Here is a 13,065-nt window from a genome sequence, read left to right as displayed (position 1 = left end):
CCGGGAATCCCTCCGCGCCGGCCTGACCGGATCTAGCCGAGGGGGCGGGGATGCCGGCGGAGCCCCGGAGGCGCGGCGGGAGAATTCTCTCCGCTCCGATATCGGGGCCTCTCCGCCGCACCGTGGGGCCCCCGGGGCGGGCGGGGAACGGAGGGGAGAGGGGACTATTTCCCCTGGCGGCGCAGGGATCCCGGAGGGGTGGTGTGACGGATGGTGGTGCTGCGGCCCGCGGTGAGGGGCGGGGGGTACCGGGCCGCCACGGCGGCAGCAGCCAAGGGGCTGTGTGGGAGAGGAGGGGGTGTGGGGCCCGGCTGTGGGGCAGCGGCCGGGTGAGGCTGGGGCGGCGGAGCACGGCATGAGGCGGGCGGGCGGTCACCTTGCGGGGTGGGGCGGGCGCCGGCTGCAAAAGCCGCTGCCGGCTGCGGGGGGGGCTGGTGCGGCGAGTGGCTTCTTCCGGCCGGCGGGGCCGCCTTCCCAGTCACGGCTCCTCGGAAAGCTTCAAACCATGGTCAAGTCAGGTTGAGGGCTTGAAGGGCACAGGGAAACGGTACCAGAAGTGGGCAGCGTTGCAGGTGGTTCCAGGTGCTGCGAAGTGTGTGCGAAATAGTGCTGCTTTTTCTTTCCAAGTGCCTGAAATTATTTATTTTTTTACTTAATTAATGTAATTCTAGTGTGTTACCAAGTGCTCAAGTGTCACTATCCAGCTAATAACAAAATGTCTAGGTTTTAAGAGAAAAAAAAAAGGCTGAGACTGGTTCAGGATAGAGACTGAGTACAGGAACTGTCTTGTTACTTAATCTGGAGGTGTGATAGTCTCACTTGTTTCTATGCAAATATATTTAATGGCATCGTGACTATACTTAAAATATGTTTTAAAGGTGATTTTAGTGATGCAGTGGTAACTTGCTGTCTGATTTCCTGATGTGGGGACGAAGTATAAGCTTGGCTGTTTAAGTTTCCATTGCTATTTGTTGTAGTCAAGTCTCACATGCCAAACAGGACTGTCTGACACAACCCATTATACTTTGTCACATCTCAGCCATTCTTCCCAAACTTTGTCCTGGCAGCTGTCTGCCCTAAGTTGATGGGTTGATTGATACAAGAGTGCTATCCAGAATGGTACAGCTGCTTTCTTACAGTGATATTAAGGCAAAATGACTACTTGTGTCCCTCCTTGTGACTGCTAAGTGTCTCTAGTGCTTTACAGTAGGATTGTGACATGATGTTGTTTGCCATGTTTGTAGGGAGCTGCTGTTTGATACTTGTCTTGAAAGCAGCCCAAAATGGTCAAATCCTACACTTTTCTATATTTTGTTTCCTAGAACATGGTGAAAAAATATTGTCAAGGTTCTTGCTGCTCTGGGAATATTGTGGTCTTTAAAGAACCATTTTTTGTGATAGCTTCTGGTAGCTGACCATCAGCAATGGGAGAAAAGGAGTTCTGACTCCTGTGTGCTTGCTGTCTGCTTTCTCCAAGAGCTGGAAAGAGAGACTAGGAAGAAGGTAGAAGCAAAGGTGGTTGACGACCTGCAAATGCCTCAACAATTGAAGGAAAAAAAGCTGTAATGCAATCTCACATTTTAATGTACACAAAAGCACTCGTATAAGAGAAAGCACTCACAAATACCAGAACCACAGGAAAATCTTCAACCAAAGTTTGCGCTTTGTAGATGCAAAATCAATAGGAAAACTTGCAGGAAATTGGGCTTTGTTATTTTAGTTCTTTCAGAACAGAGCATTTGGGGCTTTTTAGCTTTATTTTCTAAGGATGTGAGGTTTGTTCGTATGTGCAGCATTACGACTGCATATGTCTGTCAGTATTTAACTGGTAAAGCTACTGAAAATTTTAATAAGCTGTTACAGTTTTCAGGAATACTAAGTTGTTACAAGTCTTGTCTTCCTGAGAGGAAGGAAGATTCCTTGTCAGTATGACTGGGAGGAGAATTGTGTTAAGAGCTTGCCCCTTTTTGTTTCAGTTATTCACATGGCTGCTGTTAAAACTGCATTTCAGAGGTATGTTAAAAGAGTATAGATTCACTAAGTCAAACACTTAAATATTAGCAAATGTGCGTAGTGAGGTTTTCCCTATGTGATCTTAAAGTTGGCTTGTCTTGGAATAAGCCTTCTCTTGTATAGAAGTCTTCCCTTCACCTCCCCTTTTTAAAAAAATTAATTTTATTTCTTTTGTTTCCCCCTTCCTCCATAGTTCCTCTGTCACATTCAGTATCTGTGTGCTCCTTGATTAGCTGTTGTACGTTGAAGTAGGCGTGTTTTTTGTGAGATTTGTCCTGAATTTGTTGCAGAAACTACGTATAAAGAATCCTTACTCTTTTTCTTTCTAAACATAAGCCATAGAAGGCAGCAATGTAACCAATGCATTCAGAAGGTATGTCTTGGGCCAGTCTAAAGATTATTTTTTTCTATGAGCCTGCCAGTTTTTCATTCTTGGAGGATATGCATTTCTTCTTAAAACTTTCTAGATTCACAGTTTTGGAGGGAAAGGTTGTGTTTGGGCAGGAGGGGTGGGATTGCTGGAGTGCAAAGTGGATTGCAACAGAGAGAGGGGGAATTAAGGAATGAAGAGGTTGCAAACAAGGAAGGTGAAGCAGTTGCTTCTGTCTTCTAACAGAGTTGCTAAAAGGATTTATTAGAAGCTCAAAGGGGAACAGCTTTCACTATGCATTAATTAACTCAGCTTCAAACCCACGTCACTTTCGAGGTTGCTCCATGCAGGTTTGAGGCCTCTTGCAATTGTCTTGGTTAGAGCAGGTTCTTGGAATTCATTGCTTAAAATCAGGCTCTTAGACTGTGGATTCCTGCAATTCATTATTATTCTCTTGCGGTCAGGGACAGTGATAGTATTAACTCTTGAGTGGCGAGCCATGGGAAAGAAAAGACTGTTAATACAGAACAAAATAATTTCTTAAAACACTAGATGTATTACTGTAGAATCATTTAGATTGGAAAATACTCTTAATATCATTGAGTCCAACCATTAACCTAACACTACCAAGTCCACCACTAAACTGTGTCCCAAAGAGCCTCACCTACATCTCTTTTAAACCCCACCAGGGATGGTGACTCAACCACTTCCCTGGGCAGCCTGTTCCAATACCTGACAACCTTTTCTGGGAAGAAATGTCTCTTAACAACCAATCCAAACCTCCCCCGACACGACTTGAGGCCATTTCCTCTTGTCCTGTCAACTTGCTGCTTGGGAGAAGAGCTGAACACCCTCCATGCTACAACCTCCTTTCAAATAGTTGTAGAGAGCAAGAAGGTCTCCTCTCAGCCTCCTTTTCTCCAGGCTAAACAGGCCCAGCTCCCTCAGCCTCTCCTCATCAGACCCTTCACCAGCTTCATCACCCTGGTCTGCACTCACTCTAGCACCTCAATGTCTCTTGTATGTTATGTCCATCTCACCTATGATGTTTCTAGCTCATGGGAAGTACTGCAGGTCACATGCCTGGCCTTTTTATGATGACGGTTTTACACTTTCAGCTTTTTTGGAAAGAGCATTTTGACAGTTACTTGGCTTGGGAATTTCACTTTATACAATTTAAAATCTGTGTCTTTTTAGATCCTTTTAGAAAGAGTTCAGATTAATTTGCAATGCTTCTTGAGAAAAATTATGACTGTATAATGTGTATTGTGTGAAACACAGAGAAAATGGGATGACCATGAACCCTTTGGACAATATCCAGCCTGGAAACTTTGCTCTAATGTAAAGATTTGTAATTTCCATTGGTATGAATGTTTAATAAAGAAAAGTGTGCTCTTTGTCTTCATAAACACATTAAGAAAAGCATGTCTGGAATCAAGGTAATTTCAGATGAGTTACACTGCTTAGAGCCTGTTCACTTCTCTGCTGGAAAACATATACGTGTCATCCATCAAGTACTGTGTTTCTTTTATATTAAACACAACTTCTGCCTGCTGGTTGGTAAGTGGAAGGCTTAGAGTGGACAGGCTGAGATTTCTTTTTTCAGACTGATGGTTGTTGCTCTGTTCCATGCAATGTCCTCACATTTTCCAAATACTCCATGTTTTAGTGGAACCAGTGGATGATGGAAGCCATGGGTTTTCTACAGCTCTGAAAAATCAAGCCATCGCTCTCAAGCTCGTATTTACTAGTATTTCTGCATTCTGGTATTAATGTTTTATTAAGGCAGAAATCAGTAAAAATTTGTTCTGTAACTGGCCAGTGAAATGCAACAATAAAACATTTGCTAACTGACTTGCTGCTGTTAATATCCTCCAACTGAGATTTGAGATTTTTTTTTTTTTTCTTTGTTTATTTTTGTAATGTTGTCTTCCAGTTCTAGGCTTCCAGAGGTATCTGCTCTCCAAACCTGGATGGATTTGCTTTGCAATTTATTTAGCATCATAGAGTCCTATATAAGGACAGTTGGTAATTTATTGGGAACTAATGTTGCAGTTTTTTTGAGAAGTCTGAGGACGTCCACAGTTGTAAACACTTTTTCTGTATTTAAATACCTGCCAACAGCTGGTCAAATCATACTTTTCCCAAACCTTTGCCAAAATGTGAGGCTTAGACTGTGTTGTATGGTGGTGGTGGTTGATACGTTGAATGAAGCTGGGAATGTTAGGACTTGGCACTGTTAAAAATAGTATTTTGAATTAGTTTGTTTCACTTTAGGAGGGCTTATCCAAGAACTAGTGTAATGGGTTAGTACTAAAATCCATCTTGTTCAGTACTTTGATCCTGACAGGAACAGCAAAGTCTACGGAGGAACTCATTTTGGAGGAGATGCAATAATCTCCATTCTGTCTTGGCAAGGAGCCTATTGTTGGTCTTCTAATAATTGGTTGAATCTCTGAAGTGTAAAGCTTGGTATCTTTTTAAAAAAAGATAATTTCCATTCCTTTAGATCACAGTATCACAGTATCACAGTATCACAGATGTGTTATGAGAGTATCTCTTCCACCTTTACATACTTGTAGATTCTTGTTTCAGTGATTTTTCTATAGCAGTGAGTTCCACTGACACTATTTTTTTTTTCTTTTTAAAAGAAAAATTTTCCAAATATCCTGTTTTTCTTGGCAGGAAGGATAGGTGTTCCTGATCAGTCCTTTCAGTCTCATTGTTCCGTTTCTCTACAGTTAACCTAAATATCTGGTAAGCGGTACCATTTACAGAAAGTAAAGAGGGTTCTGTGTCCAGTTGATTATCATGACACACTGTGGGAAAAGACTTGAGTTTAGCTGGCTTATCCCCATGTTACATAGACAACTCAGGACAATAGGTCGTTTCAGAGATTCAGTTTATGGACATCATTTAGCTACTTATATTTTTCTATATCTTCTTCAAAGTAAATTTTTGTAACAGCTGGCAGTTTGTCTTTGAATCTGAACATTAGCATTCAGTATTGTCAGTGAAGATTCTCAGTCTGTGTATGAATAGCTTGTGTACTTGGCTGAAATGGCAGCATCTCTTTACAAGTACTTTGGATTTAGGACCAGTCGTTTCCCACGGCGGGGGGGGGGTGGGGAGAAGGGAAGGGAAGGGAAGGGAAGGGAAGGGAAGGGAAGGGAAGGGAAGGGAAGGGAAGGGAAGGGAAGGGAAGGGAAGGGAAGGGAAGGGAAGGGAAGGGAAGGGAAGGGAAGGGAAGGGAAGGGAAGGGAAGGGAAGGGAAGGGAAGGGAAGGGAAGGACAAACCGGGCATTGTAATTGGTTTTGTGCTTTGACTTTGTTTCTCCTGTCTTTTGCATGGTTACTGCTTTTCATAGGACTGTTCAGTGAAAAGCAGATCTCACCTAACCGATGCTTAAAGCTGTTGGACTTCTATAAGAAATGCAATTTTACTTCTGCTTGTCATCTGGATTTTTTGGTGCTTTGTGCAAAGCAACACAAGTGCTTTCATGCACTTAGTGAAATGTGCGCTAAACTTATGCTTTATTCTTTCTTGTCTGGTTGTCTGTTGCTGTTGTACTTGACAAGGTGACCATTTGCTGTGAGTTAATAATGTTTATGCTCCCTCCCATTTTGTTTTCTCCTCGTTTTCCTTCTATGAAGTAACTTTACAAAAGGAACATACTGTGCAAGATTTTCTCCTTGCAGATAATAATACCAAACACTCACTTCCTTGAGAGAAATGTCCTTTAACACATACCAGAATTTAAAAAATTGTGCTCTGGTATGTTATTATGTTGTGTGCCTAATCATGAAAGAGATAACCTTGCCCCAAACAGCTTACTGTTTACTGAGATTGCAATCAGTGTATGTAACCAATGTTAGGAAAAATAAGGGAGAATAAAGGAAACGTCAGTAATATGTGAATGTGAACAAACCAGGTAAAATTACTGTAACCCTGTACTGCCCATCCATTTGAGACATGGTGTCATTGTAGGAGTAATCTTGAGGGATTTAAAGAACAAAAGGTAGTAGTGTCAAGAACCTCATTTGAGGAAGATTGTATATCTTTGCATGTGGAAAAACAGGATAAAGTCTGGTGTAGTAACCAGTAGCAGCAGCTTGTTTTGCTCTCTGTCTTGGACCCTGGGCTGTAATAACATTTCATGCTACAGCATACTGGCACATCCTGCTAAATTTTGTTCTCCGTAGCTTATCCTGCTTGGCTTTTTGTGATTTAAGTGTGTGCGTGACCAAAAGAAGGTTCCTCGAGTATTACACGAGTATGTAATTTTGTTTTCCGTTTCATGGTTTCTATAGAAAAGTATATACAGTTTCTTAGAAATCCTTGTGTTATGGAGCTATGCTGGATTTCGGCAGCCAGTGTGACTGGATTGTGTAGATAGCAAAGCTTTTTACTATTCAGATATCAGATCTTTTCCTACTGTAACTGTTGATTGGCTAATTGGACAATCCACAGTTTGGTTATGCAGTTTGGGAAGATAAGCAAGAGATTCCACTTTGTGAATATCTGTAGGATGAAGTTGGCAAGCAATAAAGTTGTTAATGATTTTTTCTGAAATATGTAAGATTTATTATCCTACGTGGAAATTGTTACCATGATACCATTTCCCTGGATTTTTATAGGAGTACAAATTTTTCTCTTAAGTCTGTTTATTAAAAAACAAACAAACAAACAACCCAACCCAACAACAAGCAAATCAATATGGATGTGCCTGGCTCTTCAGGTTTTATTATACAACACTTTCAGGAAACACAATTCTCTTCTCCTGTCTGCTGCAGATAAAACTGCAGAAATGTAAAACTGAAATCCACAATCTTGCATTTGAGGGTATGGATGCATACATAAAGGGTCAGTCTACACTAGATTCTCCATGGGAAGATTTAGCAGCTCACGGCATTTCTGCCAGAGTGTTAAACCAAGAAGAAAACTGAAAACTCATGCTTTTATAACTTAAGGGTGAAAATGGTGGATACTACTAGGATCTTGCTATTATCATTGGTTTCCACAATATCTTTTAGAAAAATACTGATTTAAATTCACTCTCAACTGATGTATTTAATGCTCTTATACTGGAGAGGAGGCTTTTATTTGCTCATGTCTAATTCACTGTTTTTCATCTACATTACACCGCTTTTATTGAAGGTGGCTTTTCTCCTTGGTTTAAGGGTCTACATAATTAAAACTTGAAATATGTTGTAGCCTGGGAGCCTGCTACAAGGTCCCTTTGTGTTGGACATCTAGTGTTCTGAAAAACCAAAGAGATTATCTAAGTTTCAGAGTTGCACTCTCAGCCTGCTGCCAGAGATCCACTCCCTATGGATACTGGAGAACTGCTAAAGGCATCTTTGATAGATGATGCTTCTGCTGATGTTTCGTGTATAAATGTTTACTTTTGACAAGTGTGTGTCCCAGCTCATCTCCTCATTCTCTGACTTCACCTTCCTGTGTGCCATACGCTGTATTTTGGTCAGGTAGCTGGAGATAGGTTTGGATATTACGGTACATATTTTTTTAAGTGTGTCCTGATATTTGACTGTACTGTGTAACTTTACACAGAAGCTTTTGTATCAATTAACTCTTTGTTTCAAAATAATCAATGGAAGTACAAAAAGGAATCCTCTTCTATTTGTTTAAACACTTTGAATTTCATAGAGCATCTGTATTCATAACTGAACATCTGTGAAATGTGAGCTGCTTGTGCACGTTGTACTGGGCAGTGCCTTGGCTGAGTATATTGTAGAAAAATTTAACCAAAATTAGAGAAGGCGTGAAAAAAACAAAGCAGGTATCCCAAGTGTTTACAAAAATCAATAGCCCATCAGACTTTAGGGTCATGTGATATTAGTAACTAGGACTTTTATATAAGTCCAGTGCCGATAAACGCCCTGGAAAAAATGCTATTAAGATATGATCCAACTTAAAAAAATTAGTAATTTTTCTCAGTGCAACTGCAGAAGATAACAGTAAGAGGTTAGAATGAAAAAAATTGCAATAGCTATATTTAAATTGAAAAAAATGCAGTACTAAGCTATTTACAAAGTGTTTTGTGTGTTTTGTTTTTCTTTCTTTCCAGATTTATGTTCCTGAGTTGTTTTGCTAATTCTGCCTATCCCTCCCACTGTCAAAGAATGCAACAAAGTTCTGTCAACACAGAAAGCAAATACTAGGAGTAGTCCAGCCCGTTGACAGGAAGATCAGTAAGTGGCAAATACATGGTGAAATGTTAGGCTCAGTACAACTTTGAAATGAAGTGAGACATTTTTTTTTTTCCTTTTTCTTTCTTCCCTGTTGTAGGGCCTTTTTTTTGGAGGGAGGGCTGGTTTCTGTCTGCTGGCGAACCTTCTAAAACTGAAATCTTACAAGCAGCAGATGCTGTCAGAACAGTTATGAGGTAAGAGATCAACTTTATAATATATATAATTCCAAAACAAGAATTCTGAGGACATGTAGGGCAAAAGCTTTGAAATGCAAGCCGTGTGCAAGAAACTTACTCACTTTGTTGAGTACAGATTTAAACTGGGTACCTTTTGAGATGTGTTTCTTGGGAGAGGCTACTGTAAAAGATGCACCAGCAGTGTCTTTACCACTGTCAACCTCACAGGTAGGATGCTCCTGTCCAGAGAACAAACAATGAGGTTTTTAAGATTGTTCTGCTTTTTAAATTAAACTACAGAGTTCAGGCTATAGATTATAATTTGAGGAGTCTGACTCCATATTATTTGGGATGTCCTCTTTGTATTATTACATTCTTAGAAACTGCTGTATAGCAGAATCCAAAGTTTGTTCAGAAAGCTAATCACATGGTTTAGATCAACAATAGTGGCTAAAATGGGATGTTTTAGGGACAAAGTAAGAAAAAGAGAGATGGAAGACCTGCTAGCTAGCAGAAGCATATTCCTAACTAGGAGTTATTTTTCTGAATTTGGGCCTAAAATAGCTACTTTTAGTTTTTATTCTTTGTACAGTGTATTATGAACATGTTGGATTAAAAGTAGACTTTTTTATATTGTTAAGTCAGGGACTACTGACCACAGTTGAGAGATAAAAATGCAGTCAGTAACTTAGTACAAGGAGCCTGTAGTGCTCTTTGCTACTTAATATAAAACTGTCACCAAGAACTCTGGGTTCCTAGGCTTATTGTGGACAGGGCATGCAAAGAAAATATTTATTACAATTACTTAGTGGGGTCTCCTGCATTCTATTATAATTCAGGCAAGCTGCACTTGAATTGCTTCATTTTGCCTCATTCTGTATTGACACAGACACAGGAAAAACAAAGCCAAACGAAGTACACAATAAAAAAAAATGCCAGACCTGGAACCAAAGAAACTATGGTTAATTTCTTTTCCTCCTCTGGGTTAATAACACTTCAGTGCATCACTGCCTCTGCTCTGAGACTGGGAGAGACCATGGGCAAGGCAGGCTTGGGTAGAGACATCTGCAGTGAGGAGAGTGGTGACAGTAGCTGACGCCCTAATATGCATATGTGGGGATTTTTTTGTATTGAGTTGTGTGGTGGGTTAGTTTTGTTAGTTTCCTGAATTTGGAAGGACAGCATGCCACCTCCTGTTGAAATGAATGGAGATGGACATGCTGTCCAAATGGAGAAAGTTTTTCTATGCCCTTTTGAGCTGTTCTAAGAAGGAACAGTTCTCCCCTGTTAGTCCACACTCCGAATGTTAGATGTATAAATAAAAGACTGGCTGTGTACTCATCAGTTTTATTCTGAGATTTTTTTTCTTCTGTTCAGCACATAGGACTTTAAAAGTTATTTTTCCATATTTTTTACCCATAAAAACTATAGAGAAAATGTAGTAATTCTAAATCTGGAAAAGTGTCCATATTTCTTTTTAGATAAATATGTTACGGCTATTTGGGAATACTAACATTCCTCAATTCTTAGGTCTACAGTCTGCTGTGCAACTGGATATTTCTTTGAGTTAAAAATTTCATTTAATTTTAGACTGCAGAAACAACTGGACCTTTAGGAACCTCAGGCTGAACTTTGCCAATGTCTGGAGCTTATTGGTTAAAATGAGTTGCAGAAATTGAACAGTTTCAGTAAGATGTTTTCCCAAACTCTTTCCTTTTGATAGACGTACATGCACATGTTTCTTCACTGATTCGATACTGTGAAAGTGAAATGACAAGTCCCAAAAGAACCGTCGGAGTCTAACAGCAAAAGTCTTGTGCAACTTTGGAAGAACGAGCTTTTTCAGACTGAAAGGCAGCAAGAGCAGCCAGGGGAACATTATAGCAAGTTTTAATGCATTTGAAAACTTGCAGAAAGGTGGGTGGTTTTTATGTCTGCAGAAGAATGATGTTTTGTAGCTTTAAAGACCAGCTGCATTTGTAGCTTTAAATGACTTAGCTGCATTTTGGGAAGAGCTTTCTTAAGAGATCTGTTAGGTGTTGGAACAGATAACCTAGAGACTATATGGCTGACTAAGGGGAAGTTTTTAAAGGAAGTTACAGGAGTATCTCTCAGAAATGAACCTTGTGATGAGACAAAAGAAAGGAGCTCTGTCCTGTTCCAGCATTTTTATTTCATAGATACGATGAGGTTTAGTGACATTCCCACAAATTAATGTCTGGAATTAATGTTTTTATTGATGACAGAGTTTTCAACATGTTTCTGTGTATCAGCGCTAGAAGTCGCAGTCATGTTAGTAAATGGGTTGGCATAAATACCGGCTGCTGCCAAAAAGGGAGGGTTTTCAGCTGCCTTTCCTCATTCACCACCAGTGCTGGGTTTCTTTTCAGGCTGGTTTTTGATTTGAGTGGGGTGACAAATACACACAGCTTAGCTGAAAGCCAATCTGTCCTTTTTTGCAGCAGCAGCTGCTCAAAGTGACTGTGGAACAGTAGCTTAAGACTCTGCAGCCAAGGGACGGTCACTTACTGGGGTACAAGTGCTGACCTGGGGCCTTTTTCAGGAAAAAACAACAGGCTGAAAGAGCAGCATAATGAACTACAGCTGCATGTCCTCTATATACCAAGCTGTGACCTTTTATCTTAACCTTAAGTGGAAGTGTTAGGTATTAAGTTCTCTCCAATGGGTTTTAGCAAACGAGCAAATTAAGCAATTCCAGTTTTCGACTTTTCCACAAAAGTAATAGCTGGAAGAGGTAACCATCTAATAATGAAGTCAGTGTACGTGTGTTGCTTTAAGTGGGATTTTGCTTCCAGATTTCTGTCGTTTACAACATTTACCACTAATGGCAAGAATATGCGTATAGGATTGAAAATAATCGTGGTGAAACATCAACACAGTGTCCTTCTGCATTAGTGTCGAAAAATTCATATAACCAGTGGGAATCATATTTTGCAGTGGGGAGAAAGTCTAAAGGAAGTAGAAGATAAAGGAGAAATCATCGATTTGCTGTAACATTGTGTTTGTGTGAGATGTTACAAGGTAGATGTAAAACCCAACATAGCCAAAATGGTACCTTTGCCATGGAACTTGTGGGACTGAGCATGATGCTCTGAAAAATTAGATAGCCAGAGCCAGGTAACTGGAGACTGGACCACACATTGCAACACTAACTGCAGCCAGCCCACACTTCACGGAGTTCCAGAAAAAATACAGCTTTTCTTTCTTGTGCTGTTTCCCCTTGCTCCCACTTCTGTGTACTTGTCGATTCAGTTTAAAGTTTTGGGTTTTGTTTTTTTTTTTTCTCTTTACAGGCCTCAGAGTTTCTGTAATGTATGCCAGCTGCCAGATATCCCCAAGACACAGATACTTGTGCAGAGCCTGGCAGAAGCTGGGGTAGCGCACTCTTACCCAGCCCACTGGCACAGTGACTTGGAGGAGGAACAACACAGTCTTCTGGATCCCGGTTTTTCAAAACCTCACTCTTGGTTGTTCACAGCTGTGTAAATTCTATGTCAAAGGTTACAGTTACAACTTTTCTGGGGAAATTGCCATGGAGTTTGAGACCTCTTCAGGTTTGGCCTGTGCTGCTGAAGCTAACAGGACTGGGAAGCCTGGGTCTTGGTATGTACAGTTGTTGGGGATAGATTTATGTGTGTAAATGTGCAAATAAATGCTTCTATGGGATTTTTCAAAATCCAACATTTCAGGGAGAATTTGTATCTTTTTTGCGACTTCAGGTGCCTGATTTTTCTCTCCTAGTCTGTCTCACTTTGGCAGCACATCCAGGGATGACCACTATACAGTTCATGACCAGTTTAAAAGCGGCTTCCATGGCACAGCTCCCTCACATGTCTGGCTGCCATGCTAACGTTAAAAAGCCTGGGTGACATGGAACATTGTCTTTGCCATGCTTTGTTTGCTCTTATTGTGAGAAATAGCTTTTCCCCATGTGTGATCATGTGGAAACATACTCGTGTCTTGAACATGCCTTGAGCTGTGGAGCCTGAAGGTGCTGCGCTACACGGGGCGTTACAGCAAGTCAGTGCCGATGCCAGCAAGAAAAGTCGCCTTTTGAATTGAGGAGATCTGAGCATTTTCCATTTCCCGATACATTGGTAAGGGGGAAAGAACAAAGTCGTTTAATCCTTGAATGACAGACGGCTGAAAATTAAATATGTCAAAGAGTTTAAGACCTGTCAAAGGTCACATTTAAGTAGTTTACCTCGCCGCTTCCACCGGGCTGTTAATCAGTTTGCCCACATAGTGCTCCGCAGCAATAACCGCAGGCAA

General features: G+C 40.7%; 1 long non-coding RNA gene across 5 annotated transcripts; it reads left to right on the top strand.

The window, feature by feature from the left end:
- The first annotated feature begins 36 nt into the window (after positions 1-36).
- LOC102087664 (uncharacterized) lies at positions 37-12,474 on the top strand. Of its 5 annotated transcripts, XR_010471607.1 has the most exons (7): positions 37-231; positions 5,069-5,140; positions 5,752-5,899; positions 8,473-8,596; positions 8,694-8,790; positions 10,496-10,689; positions 12,087-12,474. It is a non-coding gene; the product is annotated as an uncharacterized LOC102087664 (long non-coding RNA). The 5 variants fall into 5 exon arrangements; XR_010471606.1 differs by lacking the exon at positions 5,752-5,899 and having other exon boundaries at positions 40-231; XR_010471605.1 differs by lacking the exons at positions 5,069-5,140; positions 5,752-5,899 and having other exon boundaries at positions 43-231.
- The last annotated feature ends 591 nt before the right edge of the window (positions 12,475-13,065 follow it).

This window comes from Columba livia, chromosome 3 (assembly GCF_036013475.1).
Source record: "Columba livia isolate bColLiv1 breed racing homer chromosome 3, bColLiv1.pat.W.v2, whole genome shotgun sequence".
Lineage (NCBI taxonomy): Eukaryota > Metazoa > Chordata > Aves > Columbiformes > Columbidae > Columba > Columba livia.
The sequence above is the reverse complement of the archived record's forward strand: the minus strand, read 5'-3'. Positions and strand labels throughout refer to the sequence as shown.